The following is a 20,912-nucleotide window of genomic DNA, read 5'->3' as shown; positions in this document are numbered from 1 at the left end:
TCAAACATTTATCCCAAACATTTCAAAATGTTACGGCTGCACTCATAGTTAATATTATTTATTTGAGGCTTCTTTGTTTTAATGTACAATGCTTCGAGTATTCTTAGTCTATTTACATTTCTCTCACTCTGCAATACTCTTGTATTTTCTACCATAATTCTTCGAAATTCCGAATGTTGGCAGCCATGTCCCTTCAAATGTTGTGATATGGAGCTAGAGTCAGAGAGGTGGAGAGTCAATCTTCGCGACAATGTGTTAGTTGTTGAATCAACGTAGCTACTAATATTGGAGATACACTCTCCCATTGGGCAGCTAAATTTGTAAACTAAATTGGTCCTTTTCAACAGGTCATTTGTTTGCGAAATGTTTTTCATTACAAGACTTGTTGTCTGTATTTTTTATAATATATAATAAATTCTATTTTTTTTATTATTTTTGGGAGCCACATATCTACGGACTATATTTTTAAGAATACTCTCATCGATTTTTGAGTTTTTGTGTAACTGGTTACGGTAATATATATTAACAGGTTGATAATTTTCTTGAATATTACTAATCTGATTCAAATTACTAATGGCTAATTTTATTTCTTTATCTACAAGAGAGTTAGAGAATTGATTATTTACTAACACTTGTTTTATATTTTTTAATTCATTAAAGAATGTTTTTTTTTGCTGGAGGAAATCACCTTTGCACGATGTATAAGATTCCTTATTATATTCGTTTTATAGCGGAATGGACATTCACTTTTAAAATTTAAAATACAGGAATTGACGGATGTGGTTTTTTTTAAAAACGGAGGTGATAAATTCATCGCTACTAGAGTCAATGAGAACGTCTAAAAACGAGATTTTATTAGTAGTACTTAATTTATAGGTAAAGTTAAGAACTGAATAATTCTGAAAATACCCTTTAAATATTCTATTTCCTCTGTTTTATTGACAAGAATTAGTATATCGTCTACATATCGAACGTAAATAGAAGCTTTCTCTATTAAATTAAATGCCTTGTTTTCTAAATCAGCCATATAAAAATTACTAAATGTTGGTCCCAATACGGAACCCATTGCCACGCAATCCACCTGTGTGTATATATTTCCCAGATGATCAAAGAATGGGACTTTGGTTGTACACATTACTAATATATATATATATATATATATATATATATATATATATATATATATATATTGGCGTTGCACAGAAATGAAGGTGGAGAGTTGTATGTTTTGGTTTCGATTCTAGCTTATTGCACCCAAATCATATTTAGTTTCGATTTCACTACTGTATATTAGGTCCAAAATAAAAATCGATAGCGAATTATCGATAATAATAAATGCCTAATCTGCCTGAATTAGAATATCATATTTAATCGTATCTTGCGACTGGGAAATGATGCTAGTATCTTTATATAAGATTAGGTATGTCCAGAGATCATATATTCCTCTAACCGATAATTATGAACCATATCACTTCGGCATATATCAGTGACACAGAATCTGTAATTATTTGAGTTTATGTATGCATTCTAGGGTATTTTTTGCTATTGTGCCGTTCTCATTTAACAAAAGAAGCTATTTCGTAAATGAATAAAACTTAAGTTGTTTTACTTATATTTCAGTTTATTGATACATATTAAACAAAATGTTCGTAGTATCCACGTCTTAGGGCCTATAAAATGTATTTTATAAGTACTTATAGTAGCGCCACCGTGTATAAAAACCCACATACGTTCTTTAAAACAGAAAAATATCACTAGACATAACGGCAATTATCCATGACACGTTTGCATTTGTTTCACGCCAGACGTAGATAAAGGCGAATCAGCATAATCAGCGCTAAACGCGCTGTTCCTATAGTGTTACTTCTTTTTGCTTTGTTTTTTATATCCTTCTTGGATAAAATATAGTTCTCAAGAATACTGATAACCCCATTTCTAAGGAATTTCTACATTGACAGCATGAACGAAAAACATAAAATATGTTGCAGCTATATCATACGTATGTTATGTTTGCAAGGTATAAAGCTATCACTGTAGGGGAAGCATTAAAATATGGCTGCACATGGGATTATTACAGCCGCCAATATCAAAGTAGACGGTACTGAACTGAGTTTTAATGAAATAAGTACAAATACAGATATTTTACCGTAGAATTCCGGAATACAGGATTAAAAAATAGTAACAAAATACAGTGTAGTATATAATGTACGTGTATATAATCATATAGTATTATAAATACCACCGTAAGGCAGGGCAAATACTGTAACCATGGGCCGGAAAACATCGTATTGCACATTGTAACCTAAAAAAACGTATCCTTGGGCTACTGTATCATGGGGTTCTACTCTAAATGAATAATACTTGCTTAATATTTGCGTAAAAATGTTATATTAAACACAAACATTTTTCTATATATGTATGCATATATGTTTAAAAAATACCTACCAAACTCTTGTCAGTTTTCGATCTAAAGGCGTGAAACAATATATATATATATATATATATATATATATATATATATATATTAGAGAGAGAGAGTATTCGGACCCATGAAAAACTTATATTTGCGTTTTATCCGGGGATAATTGGTGCAAAAGTGTGAAAATTAATAAAATCGAATTTACCAGGTGAAGATCGAACTATTGCAGGAACAGTTACTCTTTTCTTGTAAGTAAGAAAAACATTAGATGAGTAAAAATGATATTAGATAGACCGAGATTCGAACCTTGTAAGCGAGGTTCAGAAATATGGTCAGAAATGGAATGTAGAATTTCGATTGTTCAGTTTTCACATAAAATCTAGATATTTTGATTGTTCAATTCTTTTATGAAAACGGAATTAAAATAAGGTCAATTAGAAGAACGAACAATAGCAAATTAAAAACGTTTTGAAAAAAATGTAAGGTCTAAAATAGGTTAGTAAGAATTCTTGTATGCAGACATGTGCGAAGCACGCATGTTCAGGCCACGCATGTTTTTGGACATGTTCAGGCCATGCACGTTTTTGGACATGTGTATGACGTCATGGCAAAAATGAATTGTTAATGTAGGAGCTAAAGTCTAAGATGAGTTAGACAGACGGGTAGACAGAGTTGGAGACAGGAGACAGTCGAGCAAGGTCCCTTTGGAATCGAGAGAGAAAGTTTTAATCATGTAGTCGACTTTGAATTCCTGAATATCAACATCATTGCGACCGGTCGAATGTAATCTTATTTTGTAACTGCGTCTTCGTGTCGTTCATTCTACCAAAACAAAGTTAATGTGTAATAATCTTTATATGCACATTGTCTCTCTCATCGTTATAATGAAGGTTGTGTATAACTCATCTAAGTAATGTGCCCCCTCTCCATCTAATTAATGACTGTCCCCTCTACTCCTATGTCATAAGAACCGATAACCCTCTTCTCTAAATATATGTTATAAGAACCACAGACAGTAAAATGTATAAATGTCGTTCTCCTTCTCTCGCTCCTCTCCCCCTCATGAATATGAATGTCCTCTATGCAACAGAACGACTATATTATAAACATGCATGCGTAACCTAATAGCTATTAGTTCATGTTTAAATCTGTAGCCTTGCAGCAAACATGTCTTCATAACTCAGCCATTAACGTCAAAGGAAAATGTAAATAGTAAGCTAAATGTTTTGGTTTCGATTCTCAGTTGTGGTGCACGTGCCATTTAAAAACAAAAACTTTTTAAATCGTTACTATATATTGAGTCCAATATAAAATAAATTCAGTTCTGAATGGAAAAGTTTCTTACAAAATAATAATTAACGCTTAAAAAATATTTTCAGTGAACAATAACAATCCAGAATCTGTACATGAAACATGTCATTTTGTTTAAAATGCTAGATATTAGTGGCCTGACAAGGTGACAGGAGAGAAAACCAAGCAAAAAAAAAAAAAAAAAATCCGAAGCAAAATTCACCTAAAAATAGCAAAACTAAAGCTGGCTTACTAGTACATTATAAAATATAAATGTATGCTAATTTGGGCATATTTTATTGGTTTGAAAATATCGGGGGTTTAAAAAAACCTCGATATTTTCATAATTGTCATAATATTTTAACCATAAAATAATATGCTAAACTCCAGCAAATTTTCATGTAGTTTCGGCATCTATAACTAAAGATATACGCATTTCAATATTCAATTTGGCGACGTGTATAAATATGTCCATATAATTATTCAGAATATGAGAATATACAATTGTTTCCACAGCCAGATAACGTCGCAGCTCACAAGAACCATATAAGACTGATAGGCAACAAAAATATAAGTAAAATAAACTAATAACACCAGGACATATAAACAAACATCATAAATCTAAATAAAGTAAAGCTGATACAACTAAACAAATCCAGCTAAACCCTAATAAATCATTATATAATACAATTCCCACAGTGAAGACATCCAAATAATATTTAAAAATAAATTGACATACAATAATCATTGACATAACTTATATATATATATATATATATATATATATATATATATTATATATAACGAATAAAATTAAATAAATTAACAAAACCATTCTGCACCGACAGGCAAAACTACATATCATAACCGAGAGTACCACCAAACCGATTATAGAAACACTCCCAATATCAACATGAGCTTACACGTACAACCAGCAACGTAAACCTGCGAAAATGTATATATAAAAAACGAATATAAATAAGTCAATAACATTTAACTGGTAAACAAACCAAGGATCAATAATCAAGCTAAGGGTAACTCGTGACAGACGGATCACTTAACTAAATAAATTTAAAAATAAAATAAAATAGAGATAACTCTTAAGACATCGAATATTTAATATATACACATATCTTTAACCTGTTGATCTTTACCAGTATATATATATATATATATATATATATATATATATATATGGACAATCGAACAAGAAAGAAAATGTTTCATCTATAATCGCTTACAGTTTTAATAAAAACAACAAATGTCGGAAGAATTAATACAGTTTAGCACCCACAAAACCGATTGTCACTCCCTTATCCTTCCTTACTCTTTCTATCTTTCTCCCTCTCCTAACCACGTTCAGATCTAAACACCCCAACAGTTGACCAAGAGCAACCCATTCTCTTCTCTCAATACTTTACCCATTCAAACGAGTGACCCGCTTGATCTACATAGACTAGATCATTTCACTGAATAAACACAGGAAAAAATAGAAAACTGAAAACGACAAAGAAAAATATAAAAAGAATATATAAAATAAAATATTATGTAAAGAAACATAAAATGAAATCGTAAACAAGAATTGCTTTCCATTAAACCTTGCTTTGTAATAAGTTAAAGATGGGCAACCTACGGTCGACGAAGGCATTCTCAACGACCCGCGAGCATGATTAGCAATGTCTTTATTTTAAACATGAGAGAAGATGCTTTCGAATCTACCCAACCGAATCTAAATACTATGTACTGCAAAGACACGATCTAAAGAGAGTCACGATCATTTCTATGTACGACATAAAAAATAACAATAAAACAAAAACTGAGTGGTCATTTGATCGCGACATATATTAGATACGGCAGAAGCTTCAAAGTAACAATGTTGTATCATTCAGTTTTCTATTTAATTTCTCCAACAGTGACCAAGCCTTCGGATTACTCATAAACATGTAAAAATTCATTGTATTATTTATCCAGTGACATTGTGTGTAAAGTCCTTAAAGTTGAAAACGGATGTTGACGTGCAACTGCGAAGCTGATTTTATCTCTTGTATTGAATCATTTTTTTGATACTCAGGAAGAATATTGTGATCTTGTGTATTTCTCTGATATATGCTGGATGAGACTAAGATCGATTTTACGACGAGTACAATAATGATAAAGAGGTGGCGATAGTTCTCAGAAGTAAACATATGTAAACATTTAGATGCTTGTTGGCTCACAACGTTAGCATTCATTGTGGATATACTGGTCCATTTGAATTATTTAAATTAACTACTGCTAGGTAAACCTCAACTTATAAGATATACAATAGAAACATGCGAGCAAGAAAAGTAATATTGTTACGCTTAAACATCGAAAAGTAAAAACAAATTGTTAAAACTTGAAAAGAAAAGGACAAGATATTCTAGTAAAAAAACAAAGCCGATAGCCATTAGTCGCGTGCTCTCGTGTAATTAATGGATGCGTGAATGTAGGATTAACATGAAATTCTAAAAGATAAACTAAAATAACCGAAAAATGGGCCGAAATGACTTAAATGAATAAAAAGTAAGTCACTTAGAATGATTTTAATGAACTTAAGGATGAATTGAATGACCTTAAGAATGACTTGAATGCTGAAAAAATAACGGGAATCCTTCAAAAACAACTTGAATGATCTGGAGAATGACTGGTTGTAAAGTGGGTGATCATTTTACATTAAATTAATACAGAAAAGTGATCTCCTACTTTATATCACAATAAGTTCAGCATGTAGTAAGAACATATACTACACTTTGATCTTGGCCAAAAGGTCAAGAAAAGGGTATTTATTTGCTCCCCCACCGAGCAAATTAGTTACTTTTGATATACTACATACTACACTTTTGGCCAATATCAAAGTGTAGTATCTGTTCTGGCAGATACTGCAAGCAAAGACCATATGTGGAGACAACCCCACATATAAGACCTTGGTCAATGTAGGGGCAACCCTTCATACCAATTGTCACTATCCAGCTCCCCTACTCCCCGGGGAGTTGGTCCCCATTTCCCCTTCAATCCTCACATTAAAAATCGGCCTTGTGCCTTATTTGCTTGGTGAAGGAGCAAATTAATACCCTTTTCTTGGCCTTTTGGCCAAGATCAAAGTGTAGTATCTGTTCTTACTACATGCTGTACTTATGTTTGTAACTTTGTGATATAAAGTGGGGGATTACTTTTCTGTAATAATATATTGTAAAATGATCACCCACTTTACAACTAGTCTCAAAGCCATTCAAGTCATTCTCCAGATCATTCAAGTTGTTTTTTGAAGGAGTCTAGTTATTTTTTTATTCATCCTTAAGTTCATTAAAGTCATTCTAAGTCATTTACTTTTTATTTATTTAAGTTATTTCAGCCCATTTTCGGTCATTTTAGTTTATGTTTAAGAATTTCATGTCAATCCTACATTCACACATTAATTCATTACACGAGAGCATGCGACTAATGGCTATCGGCGTTGTTTTTTACAATTTTGCATCTGTAGCCGCTATTTTTACCAAGTATAAACCAAATTAATTTGTTCCAAAAATCCAAATCTATTTTATATCAAATTATAAGTCTGTAAACTATAAATTAAGAATAGTTTAGTAAAAACCGTTCCTCGTCAGACAGATAGATGAGTTTCTTATATATATATATATATATATATATATATATATATATAATTTACTGAATGTGAGAGATTATATATAATTATTTCCACAGCCCAAAAACGTCGCAGCCCACAAGAGGCATGCCATCCAACGAAACGGACGTCTAAGACTCGAGTTTAACCCTCATTTAAGCTCATCAGTCAGACATATCCGCACACGGGATTTGAAATCCGAGCATCCTGCATGCGAGGCAAGCACTATACCAACTGAGCAAACGCCCCGCACATAAGAAATTCTATTAACCAACACAGATGAAAAAATGTCCCTACTTGTGGGACATCGGTTGGGAGTCCGCTGGTTGGATGACCACGCCTCTTGTCGAGATGAAGTAGGTCTATTCCACAGCTTCATTTCGTCTCGGTTTGCTTGATCTGTGTTGGTTAATAGAATTTCTTGTGTGCAGGACGTTTGCTCAGTTGGTAGAGTGCTTGCCTCGCAAGCAGGATGCTCGAGTTTCAAATACCGGGTGCGGATATGTGACTGATAAGCCCAACTGAGGGCAAGACTCGAGTCTTAGACGTCCGGTTCGTTAGCTGGCATGGCTCTTGTGGGCTGTGGAAGTATATATATATATATATATATATATATATATATATATATATAAGTTTCGTGGTTAAATTTTAAATTCTGAAAAAAAAAAAGACAACATATAGAGACATATATTCGATTTACAATGGGATGGTATATCCACCGAACTTCGGATACACTTTGTCAACACCGAGAAAGCATTTGGACTACAGCAACTAACACACACTCAACGCAACAACGAATAAGGCTACCCCGTATACTTTACGAAAAACCAATAAATCACTTTCGCTATATGAGAATATCACTTTCTCCTATGGGCCGATTTTCTGCCCACCTGGATTTATAACCCCGAACGACATTGGACTCCTTTCGATAATGGATTACCCAGGTTGTATCAACTTCTCTTTTCGTATAATTTTCTCCATATAATTATCCACAACCACACAAACAACTATTTTCAATTATTGTGCTGAAAAGCAAAATAGCATCCTTTCGCAGCTGAATATTTTGCTAACTGCATTTCATTTCCTCTGATTATATGAGCCATTGTTGAAAATCCATGGATTAAGAAAATTAAAATAACGCGTTCTATATATTCCTTTTGTCAAAAAAAATTCTTAAATCGAATGTATGTCTCTATATGTTGTTTTTCTTTTAGAATTGAAAATTTAACCACGAAACATATATTGCAATATTCTTAAATATTGAGCTTTTCCTTTATGGCTAGGATAACCGTGAAAGTATTACTTTAAGTAATATCTATCAGGCTTTTTCATCTGAATTCTATCAGTGCCTCATCTCGCTTATATATATATATATATATATATATATATAATACGGATTAAGCTACACAGAATATTTTATAACTTACTACCTAGCTCTACCTACATATTGAGCACTGTTGAAGCCAATACTTATAGTTTATAAATGAGTTTCAACTCTTTAGTCAATGTTCTTTATTGGACCAATAATTACAACACCTGGAAATACATAAAATAGAAGAACAGCATCATGTATCCCCCCCCCAGTCTTAAGACATAAAGACGAGTATGAGTGTTGTAAGATTTCCAGGTAATCAGTTAAGCGCAATGCGAACGGTCCATCTGGGCATGAGAACTTAATAAAATGTCTTGGTACATAAAGTAGATCTAACGATTTAAAGTCGGACAGTGGGTGGGAGAGGCGGGTTGACTGAGGTAGAGGCAACGCGTCCACTCGCTCCTGTGCGGTGTCTGGGTCAGGCAGAGACACCAGGCGCTCCTGTGGGCCGGGGGCGTTGTGTGGCATCAGACCCCGAAGGGCCATAGGGATCTTCTGTTTGAGATCAACCGCCGGTTTTTCCGTAGTCGCGGGCGGTGGCTGAACAAATGCTAGGTCAGGGTTGGGAGGCATGACAGTGGTATCTGCTGGGTGTTCCTTTTGCTCGGAAGGCTCAGAAAGTGTGTTAGTGAGTGATGTTGGTTGGTTTGGCTGTGGCTGTTCGGCTGCACTGTTGGGGTTGTGGAACGCAGGCGTTGGTCCGGGTAGCCTCAGGAATGGGGAGGGTTCAATCACTGGTATGTATTGCTGCAGGAATTTCCGGTTTCGCAGCGTAACGCGGCCAGAGCCGTCGATGCAAAGAACGTATTAGTCGAATTGTCGGACCTCCACGACAATGCCAGTTTTGTCCCATTTCTTGGGGTTAGGTCCCATTTGGTTCTAGATCCTCACACAGTCACCAACGACTAGCGGTGGCAGGAGACGGATGTATTCTGTGGGCCACTCAGAGATGCGCATGTGGTGGTTGCGGAGGGCTTCCTCTCTTGATGCCAGAGTTTCACGCCAGGTGCTGTGTGGTTGGTACTTTCCGGGGTGTATGGGTGTGAAATCCCGGATTGGCTTCCAAATACACACATAGCCGGAGAGAGCAAGGTATCACGGTCTGGAGTGTTGCGATATTGGAGCATGGCTCGCTGGAATGCGTCTGTGTTGAGGAAACCGTCAATGTCAGTGCTGTTCGTGAGAAGTCGTTTGACACTCTTCACTCCTATTTCTGCACGGCAGTTGCTGTGCGGGAATGGGACAGATGAAATCCGGTGGCGAACACCACAATTGTAAAGGAAATCACGTGTGTTGTGAGCAGTGAACTCAGGTCCTCCGTCTGATGTTATTTCATCACTGATACCATATGTTACAAACATGCGACGCAGTGCTGAAATGAGTCCCTTGGAACCATTGACCGCCTGTTCAACTATCGGCCTGTTATTGTACCTGTCAATGACGACAAGGTAGTGTTTTCCACGGAATGTGAAGTAATCCGCGGCGATACACTGGAACGGGTATTCGGGTAAAGCCGTAGGATTTGGTGGTTGGCTTGGATTCGATGGAGACATCCGATTGCATGGAGAGCAGCGGGAGCGCATTTCGGTGATAGCGGGGGTCATTCCTGGCGAGAAGAATGATGACTCCGCACGCGAGCACATGGTGATTACACCTTGGGGAGAAGAGTGCAGCGTCTGGAGCATATGGTCCCGAAGAGTTGGCGGGATGATGATTCGGTCCTTGTAAAGGCATACTCCATCGAACTCGGAGAGCTATTCTCGGAATTGATGGTAGGGTCGGATGTCATCAGGGAGATCTGTTGGGTGATCGGGGAAGCCCTGGTGGATGACTTTTGTTAACCTGATCATGGATGCATCGCTGGATGTGGCGACATGAACATCATCCTACGTGATCGATTTGATCACTTTAACATTGGGGATAGCTGCCTGGGAACAGCTGCTGAAGTATTCCACATTTTGTGCATGTGTGATTATATGCCGGCCATTTCTGCATGCGCGCCTGTTTGGTTCGCCCATGGCCTGTGGTGCCACAGTAATCACAAAGCTTGGTACCTTTGGTGGTGTCACGAGCCGTTGTTTTTTTTTCTCTTCGTTTGAAACAAAATCCAGTTCCCCTAAAAGAGAAAATCGGCAGCTCTTGTCGGATGAGTGTATTTTAGACGAAAGGCTATACACTCCCTATTGCGACAGCGAGACATAATGCCCGAGAAAATGGTTTTCTGAGACCAATCAGATAATGTACACTGACTCTTGACTGAAAGATGGCTAAGCTCGCAGAAAATCAAATTGATCAATGGTTGGACTCGAAAACGAGGCTAGCAATGGCGGCCATTTTACCTCACTTCTTATTCTTCCGAGCAATCTTGGTAAATGCAGTCAGTCTGGCTGTTATGTATATATAGAAAAAAATCTAAAATATCCCTCTTCTAATTGTTAGCGACATGAACTTTAGCCTTTAAATTTAAAATATTATACAAAATATAAAATACGCAGCATTAAAACGGTGTATGCCATTTTTTGAATCGGTGCTGTAATCATAAATGAGCTTCAACTCTTTAGTCAATGTTCTTTATTGGACCAATGATTACAGCACCTGGAAATACACGAAATAGAACAACATGTAGTTTACGCATAAATTTATACTTTCGTATATTAATTTATGTGATTAAATGAAGTAGTTTTATATATATATATATATATATATATATATATATATATATATATATATAATAAAGACTAAATACAACACACTGAATCTTAATATCTGGGCTTTATTCTGGCAAATTATTAAAATGTAAGGCTTATTCTAAAGGAATAAAAAAAAATCTTAAGAAAATATAACTATTTGAATTTTCAAATCAAAATTGTGCCATCAAACCTTTTTAAATATCCCCCAAAACCTAAAATTTGAAAAAAGGTTTATTAAAATAACACGTCAAAATATGAAATCGGAGTTAGAAGATTTCACAAACTATTTCTCATCATCGCCTGTGTACATCCTCTATACGAAACAAAACTAGAAATAGGCCACATTACGATCCCTCGCACCCTGTATCTGTTTGGAAATAATCACCTTAATCTCAAAAGGAATAATGTATATACAAACATGCGCCCATACTCAACACACACACACACACATATATATATATATATATATATATATATATATATAATAGCTTCCTTCAGTTTTGACACACTATGCATACCTACTGTAAGGGTGCCTGCGCGTTGAATTTTTGTGGCAAAAATTGTACAATCCCCAATCCGACATCTCCAAAGTCGCTGTTAGATACCAGAGGAAAGTAATGTTCACGACGACTGGAAACAATGCCGAGATAGAGAGCACATACAGCGCCTAGATTTCCCAAATGGTTACCCGTATGATACTAACAAGGCCCAAAGTTGCTTAACTTGTGATCTGACGAATATAGGTGTGTCAACATGATCGTACCATATATATAGGTATTGAGATGTGTACTACAGCTGTTATCAAGTAAAATATCCAGTATTATATATACACATATGCATTCGTACAGATATACAGGCATCTAAATAATATTCGCAATACGCCCCCACACACACACCCGTGTGTGTGGGTATGTGTGTGTGTGTGACAAACATCTTTAGAGCACTGAGACACTTAGAAAAAAGATACAATTCGCTTAGCGTATTCTATCCAAACTTTTTTTTTCTTTGATTTTTAAGATTTGAGACTGTATCTCCCTTTTCCTATAGTTTTCGTTTTGCATTATATGTTTTACACGTAACATCATGCTATAACTTAATTTGGTTTTATATGCTTTTTTCTTTATGCACATCCACGTGAAGCGTTTCCTATTTGCCTGTCTTTACCGTTTTCGTAGAAAATTCATTTTCCACTGTAGTTCAGCACTATTTTATTTGGGTATCATCTTTATTTTTTATTTTATTACTACTTAGTTTGAAAAGAAAACTCTTAAAAGTCGTACTTTTTGTCTAGCATAGATTACTTGTATACGAATACTTCTTTCATATTGTCTATAATTTTCCGCCTGTTAGCTAATAAATATCGATCAAGCTTCTGTGTCTGTCCACAGATATGTTGTCAAAGGTTGATTTCATTGAAGATACAAATGCGAGTGACAAGTTGCCGCATATTTTCTGTACCTTATTCCTAACAGGAGCCGTACAAGACATAAAAACAGCTTGTGTTTTTATTGTTTTGTCCGTGTGTCATGAGGGAAATTAAGAGTCTATAGTGTAACGTTCTTTTTATAAAATGTTTGAGTCAAGATAATTAAGATGGCTCCCGGGAAATTAATTTTTTCCCTGATGTAAGCGCTGCGTAAACTTTAATTGTAATTTCTATTTAAAATAAAAACGTAAAATTCATTTTGATTTAATAAATAGTTAATTTATAATCAACTAAGTGTTGATAATATGACTTTTTTCACATAGGCATCACCACTTATCAAGGCCAAGAGACCACTCGAGGGTAAGGATTAAAGAGTGTACAGTAGACAATTGGACAATAAAGTAATTGTTAGTAATGGAAATTCGGTAAATTTGTTAACAAATAGAACGGCTCATCAAAAAACTTGTTTACGTTAGATTTGAAGACATTGTAGTCTGCTGGAAAGCAGGAAAACGGAAGACAGTTCCACAGGCGTGCAGTTCTAAGAAAGAAGCTTTGTTCATGGAATCTACGTTTAGGTTTAGGCACGTATAAAGAGTGGGGGAAATAAGTGATAGTGTTTAATCCTCAGATATAGAAACAGTTTTGGGGGTATGTGTCACTAATATAGTAACACTGTTGCGTTTCTAAAAAGTGTAGGTATATAAGTGTGTGTATATCTGCATAAATAAAATAAATGTAAAAGTATGTTTTTGTTCGTAAACGATAATCTAAATCACAGATTGCTTCAACATTTTCGTATAGAATTTGCATCGTACTCATGCGTGTTTTATATATGTCTTGAGGCATAACATTATACTTAACTTTTATTTAATAAATTGTTGCCATTTTTCCATTTAGGGAAATATCACCACCCGCTGGTGATTCACAAGTCACGTGATATCACTAAAAGGAACACTTTTTTATAAGAAAGATGGATGTCTTTTATGAAAACCTTAAATTAATGGGACATTAATATTTTTGTTGATAAAAATAGCAGAAACATAAAAAGTAGGTTTCGCTTAATGTAAACAGAATTTGTTTACAATGTGGGTTTATTAGAATGTTTAACCATATGTGGTGGCTTTTCTGTCAATCATTCATCGAAAAACTACAAAACATATATATCTACTTATATTATAAAATGAATACCACCTAAAAAAATTAAATATTGAAGAAAAATGGCAGAATCTGGTAGCTGAATGTCAAATCAATAATACTCGACGAAGAATATTTTTTTAAAAAGCGAAAAGGCAATAATTTAGTGTCGTGTTTCCTTTGAGTGTTTCCAATAAGAGCCTCCATTTATTAAAACTCTGTATTAGAAACTGTGCACCCATTTTAAATCTTTATTAAACTTTTCGCATTTTGGTTCAATTTGTTAGTTTGCAATCTTTGCTAATCCTCTAAAAAAATTGGAAAAAAAAAACGAAATTAAAAAGAATAGTATTCTTGCAAAATTTGACCCGGCAACTTCTGAATTAGTCCGAGCGTTTTTCAAATGTTAAAACACTAAATCTATTTTTTTTTTTTTATTGCGCGAAAAATTTAATTTTGAAATTATATCCTGGATAATGGGGTATTTTTTCTGTCTATTTTTTACCATCTGTTGCCAAGAAATAATTGGTACATTCTCTTGAAAAAAAAACTTTTCTACCAATGTAAGGTTTTCATAAAAGGCATTCATCTTTTCTTACAAAAACAACGGGAAAACGTTTCCTGCCAATTTTCTTAAAACAAAAAAAAAATTCTTGAAAAAACTTTCACCTAAAAATTTACGATAAAATAATATTTTCTGGGAAAATTAACTACTTTTGTTGATAAGAAAATCTCAAAAATATTATAAAAAGTAGTTTTTTGTCAGTTTTTTTTATTTATTGTAGTTCTATTATTTTTAAATTTCCTTTGTTTTGAAATTCGTTTGCGTCTGTTACTTTGCTCAGTTTAATCCGGTGACTACCGGTCGAGCTCTAACCATGAAAATCAAAAAGATCCGAGGCAAATTCTGCAAGAGTACTAGAAAAACTTATACGGGCTGCTTATTGTGTATACAGGCTGATAAAATGGGGTGCTTTTATATTATTGGCGCGTATACTTGATATTTAATTAAAAAAAACATAATAACTACTTACATTTTTTGTCAATTATAACAATAACCAATGTTATCTACCTAACTGTCATGTGACAATTATTTAAGTCTTCCAACGGATAAATGGTTTCGACTATGTTTGTTTGCCACGTGAGATGTGAAGTAAACATAAAAGAAATAGCAAAAATTTCTAATTTATTCAAAAACTTTTCTTTAATAATTAATTTCTACCTCTTCGTTTTTCGTGGGTTTCCGATATTTTCATTACTGCGACATAGCAATCAGAAGATACTATTTGTTTCACTTGAAAATCAATATTTCGATATCCAAATTTCGCGTCAATAATGGAGAAGCACCAAAATGTTTACGAATATCCTCATTAATTATATTGGAAACAGTATATTTTCTCCAAAAATGCGCGAAAATATCGATATTGATTTGAATTTAAAAAAAAAAAACAGTATGTCAAACTATTTCCTTTTTTTTAAACTTATCCTACAACATTTTTACATTCTTTGCTCTTTCTTTCTTCTGAATTATCATCGGTCCCTTCACTTTGTGGGTTCATTCTTTAAACAGATTTTTATCGATTTTTTTTGATAAAACACCATACTTCATACAAAAAGAAAACCGGCTAATTTTTTAATTTCATATTCAGGTATATATTAAAATTCAACCTTCATGCTTTCCCCTCTGTCAATTTCAGGGAGAACGGGCAGTGAATGATTTTAAGGGATATATTATTTTAATTTAAGACATTGCACTTCACAATTCGCCTGGCGTTTGAAATATCCATTCACAATGCTCAGGAACGATTTTTACACTTGTGTGACTTGCATCTACATCCTGGTTGCTTCTCACATTGACAAGTATATGTTGCGTGTTCTACAGTCGGAAAATCAGACAACCTCTAGATCTGCACCGTAGGTACACTTATAGTAATCGCTATAATATTGCGCGAAGACAATTGCATCATACAACATACACTCTATATTTTTAAGATAGAATATATTGGTCACTATATATGAAATGTAAAGTATGTAATTTGATAAAATATATCATCTGATAAGAATATTGTTCTCAAACTTTAATAGAATTCGTTTGTGTTTGGGAATAAATCTCCCGAAAGTAAATCTTCAATACAAAGATGATACAAATGTGGGGCTCTTCGTTCGCAAAATACATCGACTAAATGTAACTATTTCACAAGCACCTACGAGTGTTTTGTAGATAGATTACTCATAATCATGTGTATATTAAAACTGCATTCATAAAATAGTGGGGTTGTATATATTAATGAGTAAATATTATCATCCAGTGAATATATATATATATATATATATATATATATATATATATATATATATATATATATTTATATATATATTTTTACGTGTCGATATATTTGATCGTCTAGTGATTAGAGTACGAACAGGAAAGCAAAACCTCTTAGCTTTGAAGGCGTTAACTTCAGTCAATAGTGAAACATAACAGATCAATCTTTGGACCTGTTTGACAGGAAGATACGAAGAATATTTTATCATAATGAGTCAGCAAATCACCGGCTGTTTTTTCAGCAAATCTATTTCATAGGTTTTCCCGATTGAAAAGCTGAATGTTGGCTCTTGCTGGTGACAGTCGACATTTTCAGCAAACCATTACGGTCCATAAGCTGCGTCTCTCCCTTTACCTAACGGCTGTCCATCTTTTTTCTGACTGAAAACTCTTGGCTGAATAGGTGTATTCCCAAACCCTTGATATCTCGTTATGCCAGTGATTCCATGTGACCAAGACATAAATCGGATGATCTACCTTCTTAACGTATTTTTCTTTGTTAGTTATGAAAACTAACATTCACTTTCACCAAGCCAACGCTTTTGGAAACTATTTTAACAAATGATTTTATCTGTACATATCTTTCGCTTCGGTAATATTTTTCTGTTTCCATAGTTACAAATAGCAACAACGATCATAATAATCGTCCAGGTAACTTGTCGTTGCCCCGACTATAAAACTGACCTATGTAACACTTTAATCAGAGTATGTTTCAGTAAGGACAAAGGTTGTCAAATAACTTCGACTGACCTATACAACTGCAGAATTCCCACGTGACCGCTCCTTTATCTATCTACATAATAGTCTGTTTGTTCCTTTTTATGCTTACTCCGTATGTTATCTTTGAAAAATCCACATACAAATTTTGAAGAATAAAGAACTTCCACCAGGCTCCTGCTTTAATTTAACAAAAATAAACAATTGAGCTTCAGAAAGACAAGTTTGGCAACTGTGGAGAATATAAGACTTATCTTCCTTTAGAGGTATTGTCATTGTCGAATATCGTAATTATATATAATAACTGTTGTAATGACGTTAAAAAATAACCCGCATCGTAATTATATATAATAACTGTTCTAATGATGTTAAAAAAGAAGCCGCATAATAATTATATTTAATAACTGTTGTAATGATGTTAAAAAGAACTCGCATAATAATTATATATAATAACTGTTGTAATGATGTTAAAAAATAACCCGCATAATAATAAAGTCTAAAATTCCATGCATTCGTATACAATACTACTTATCCATCCATCTATACTTTTACTATACTTACAGAATATGCAATAACCTATATCTATCAGGTATAACTGTACTCCATTTCAAATGTTCTCTTGTCTCTATACTGAACATATCTAATCTTTCAGTCTTACTAAATGTCCGGTTTGGGCACCAAATCAGAATTTCTAATAGAAAGTAGATCATACTCTAGCACTTTATCCTAATTCCTAAACCTACTAAACCATATCTAACCATACATTCCTAAACCTACTAAACCATATCTAACCATACATTGCTAAACTTACAAAACTATATCTAACCATACATCAACTCGACTCTCTCGATCCAATACTGTAGCAAATTTAACTGCTTCCACTGCATGAATTTTTACGTATGCCCTCTCTCAGTATAAATGAAAATGGACAGCATAATAATGCCCTTTTTAAACCACACTTGAGGAGTGAAAATCTTCTGTAGAAGCTAACCTAAATGCCCGATTTTCCAGGAGATATTAACCTAAATAACCAATAAATATTAACTACCCATGCGGGGTCGCAGAAATACCTGGATTAGGACCCAGGCGCGGGGCGAACCCCCTCGGAGCTGATGGACCCGTAGGTCTTCCCAGGCCATCCGTCTAGGAGAAGGAAAACTCTGAAACTAAACCTAGGGGAGGGAGGCCTCTTCAGTCCTGGACGACAACCTTCCTAGAGCTGGTGACTCAAACAAATCACCGGTTGGCAAACCTAAACTGCTTAAGGAGGAGATAGACTCTGTCTATCGCTCGGCTTTCATACTCCTTCTTTGCCTATTGGCCAGGCGTAGAGGTACTATCACAGGGACTCGCTTGAATCACCCAGTGGTTGACCTTGTTTCCTGACTAGGGTAATGAACGCCGCTTTTCCCCACTCCTGCCTCATCCCATCCCCCTAAACTGGACACAGTGGGGTGCTTCAGTGCCATATATGTCAGTGCAGTTGGACTGGGCTGGCTTTGCCTAATGGATTGAGGGTACCGGATTGACAGTTCCTGGCTGCTGTTTCCGACTGATAGTACAGGAGCCCTAACTCTTTGGTAGCGCTTAGAGCGGCTGCTCCATCAACAGTTGTAAAATATCGGGATGTTTGTAGTGCCATGTCGCGCATGGAAAGGGACCCTGCACTCATCCCCGGTGGGCTTTCCCGAGGCCACAATCCTGTGGGTGAGGACAGCTGATGGTCTACTTGTATTGCATGTCTGGTATTCTGCACAACTACTTGTCCAGCACCCCCTCACTCATCCACCCTAACTCAAACTTTTAAATAAAATAAAATGAAATGACAGCTCAAGCAAAAGTTACGTTTAAACCAGGACCAAACTCAAAGAAAACCAACCTGCCTCCTCCCTTGAGGCTTGCATTTACTAATATCCGCGGGCTTAGAACTAACTTAGATGATGTTGAGTCATTTCTCCTTGTAAACACCCCGGATATCTTAGCATTAAGTGAAACTAACCTTCACTCCTCCATACCCTCTAACCACTTTAACATGCCTGGTTATCTCCCACTCTACCGTAAGGACTCGGACAGACATATGCATGGACTTGGAGTCTATATTCGAAACACCCTCCCCCTAACTAGAGAAATAAAACTAGAATCAGAGGGCCAGGCCTTTATGTGCTTCAGACTAAATATGCAACACAATATTAGCTACTTATATTTTCTCTACCGCTCTCCCTCAAACCAAGACTGTACCCTAATAAACAAAGTCTCAGACAGCATAGATATAGCACTCTCCCTCGATACTAGCGCACAAATACATGTATTTGGTGACTTCAATGTCCACCACAGTAACTGGCTAGGATTCTCAAATCACACAGACGTAGCTGGTAGCGCCACATATAGCTTCTCTATATCTCATTCCCTATCTCAGATGGTTACATTTCCGACACGTTTCCCAGACCAGCACGATCAACATGCCTCACTTCTAGATCTCTTTCTGACAACAGTTCCCAATGACTGTACAACAAATGCCCATAGCCCACTCGGGAATGCTGATCACGCTGTGATAATGGTAGAAATCAGCCTAAATTCTCGCCCTAAAACTGAAGACCCACTACTCAAAACAACGAGGTATTACAAAAAGGCTGATTGGGAAGCCATCAGGGAGCTCATCAGAGATGCCCCATGGCAAAATATCTTTACTCTTCCAGCGGAACAGTGTGCAAATGAGACAACTGAATGGTTCAAAACTGCTATTGAAGCACATGTTCCCGCACGGAAATACTATAGCAAGCCCCACTCCCCCCAATGGTTTACTTCTGCTTGTGCAGCTGCCATTTGTCAAAGGCAGCATGCGTTCCGCAGATTCAACCGACATAAGTCCAGCTCAAATAAACAGAAGTTTATAGAAGCTAGAAATAATTGTAAGAGAGTGATAGACACAGCTAAGTCAGATTACTCTGAAACCACCAGAAAGCGCATCGAAGCACAGAAATTAGGAACCCGGGATTTTTGGAAAATCTACAACAGCGTAGTTAATAATGGACAGTCAATTATTCCCCCACTAACAAACAATCATGAGGTTGCTTGCACGGCAACTGACAAGGCTAATCTGCTTGCCAGTCGGTTTGCCTCAAACTCCACACTGAACTCGGTACACCACTCACTCCCTGATTTTCCTCTGCGAACAGACGCCACACTTGACGACTTGAAAATCACCCCTTCTCAGGTACATGCTATTATAAAAAACCTAGACACCTCTAAAGCATGTGGACCAGATCTCATCCCGGCTGTGCTATTAAAAAAATGCTCTGCCGAGGTTGCTCCAGTTCTGTCCAAACTTTACAATAAATGCCTTAACGAATCTTGTTTTCCCGACTGCTGGAAAACCGCCTCTGTGGTACCAGTCTTCAAGAATTCTGGTGAAAGAACTGACCCACTAAATTATCGCCCCATTAGCCTCCTCCCGCTTTTCGCCAAAATATTTGAGTCCTTAGTTAATAAAGCCCTAGTCCAGCACCTAACAGCTGCTAAACTCTTGACTGACAAACAATATGGATTCAGGCAAGCCCGTTCAACAGCAGATATCTTAACTGTAGTTTCTGAACGTATATACCGTTCATTGGATAAAACAGGGGAGGGTAGAGCGGTGGCCCTTGATATATCTAAGGCTTTTGACAGGGTATGGCACGATGGTCTTCTAAGGAAAATTAGATCATATGGAATCACTGGAAGAATTCATAACGTAATTAAATCCTTCTTAAGTAATAGAAAAATCAAAGTTGTCCTCGACGGACGTACATCCAAACAATATGACATAAATGCGGGAGTGCCTCAGGGGTCTATCCTTGGACCTCTATTGTTCCTGATATTCATAAACGACCTCCCTGATAAAATTGTTTCG

The 20,912-nt window shown here is 35.7% G+C and overlaps 1 pseudogene; it reads left to right on the top strand.

Moving 5' to 3' along the window:
• The first annotated feature begins 6,799 nt into the window (after positions 1-6,799).
• Positions 6,800-6,937, top strand: LOC145284182 (U2 spliceosomal RNA; annotated as a pseudogene).
• The last annotated feature ends 13,975 nt before the right edge of the window (positions 6,938-20,912 follow it).

The sequence above is a fragment of the Euprymna scolopes genome, chromosome 8 (genome assembly GCF_053919585.1).
Source record: "Euprymna scolopes isolate OS-2025 chromosome 8, ASM5391958v1, whole genome shotgun sequence".
In the NCBI taxonomy this organism is placed as follows: domain Eukaryota; kingdom Metazoa; phylum Mollusca; class Cephalopoda; order Sepiida; family Sepiolidae; genus Euprymna; species Euprymna scolopes.
The sequence above is the reverse complement of the archived record's forward strand: the minus strand, read 5'-3'. Positions and strand labels throughout refer to the sequence as shown.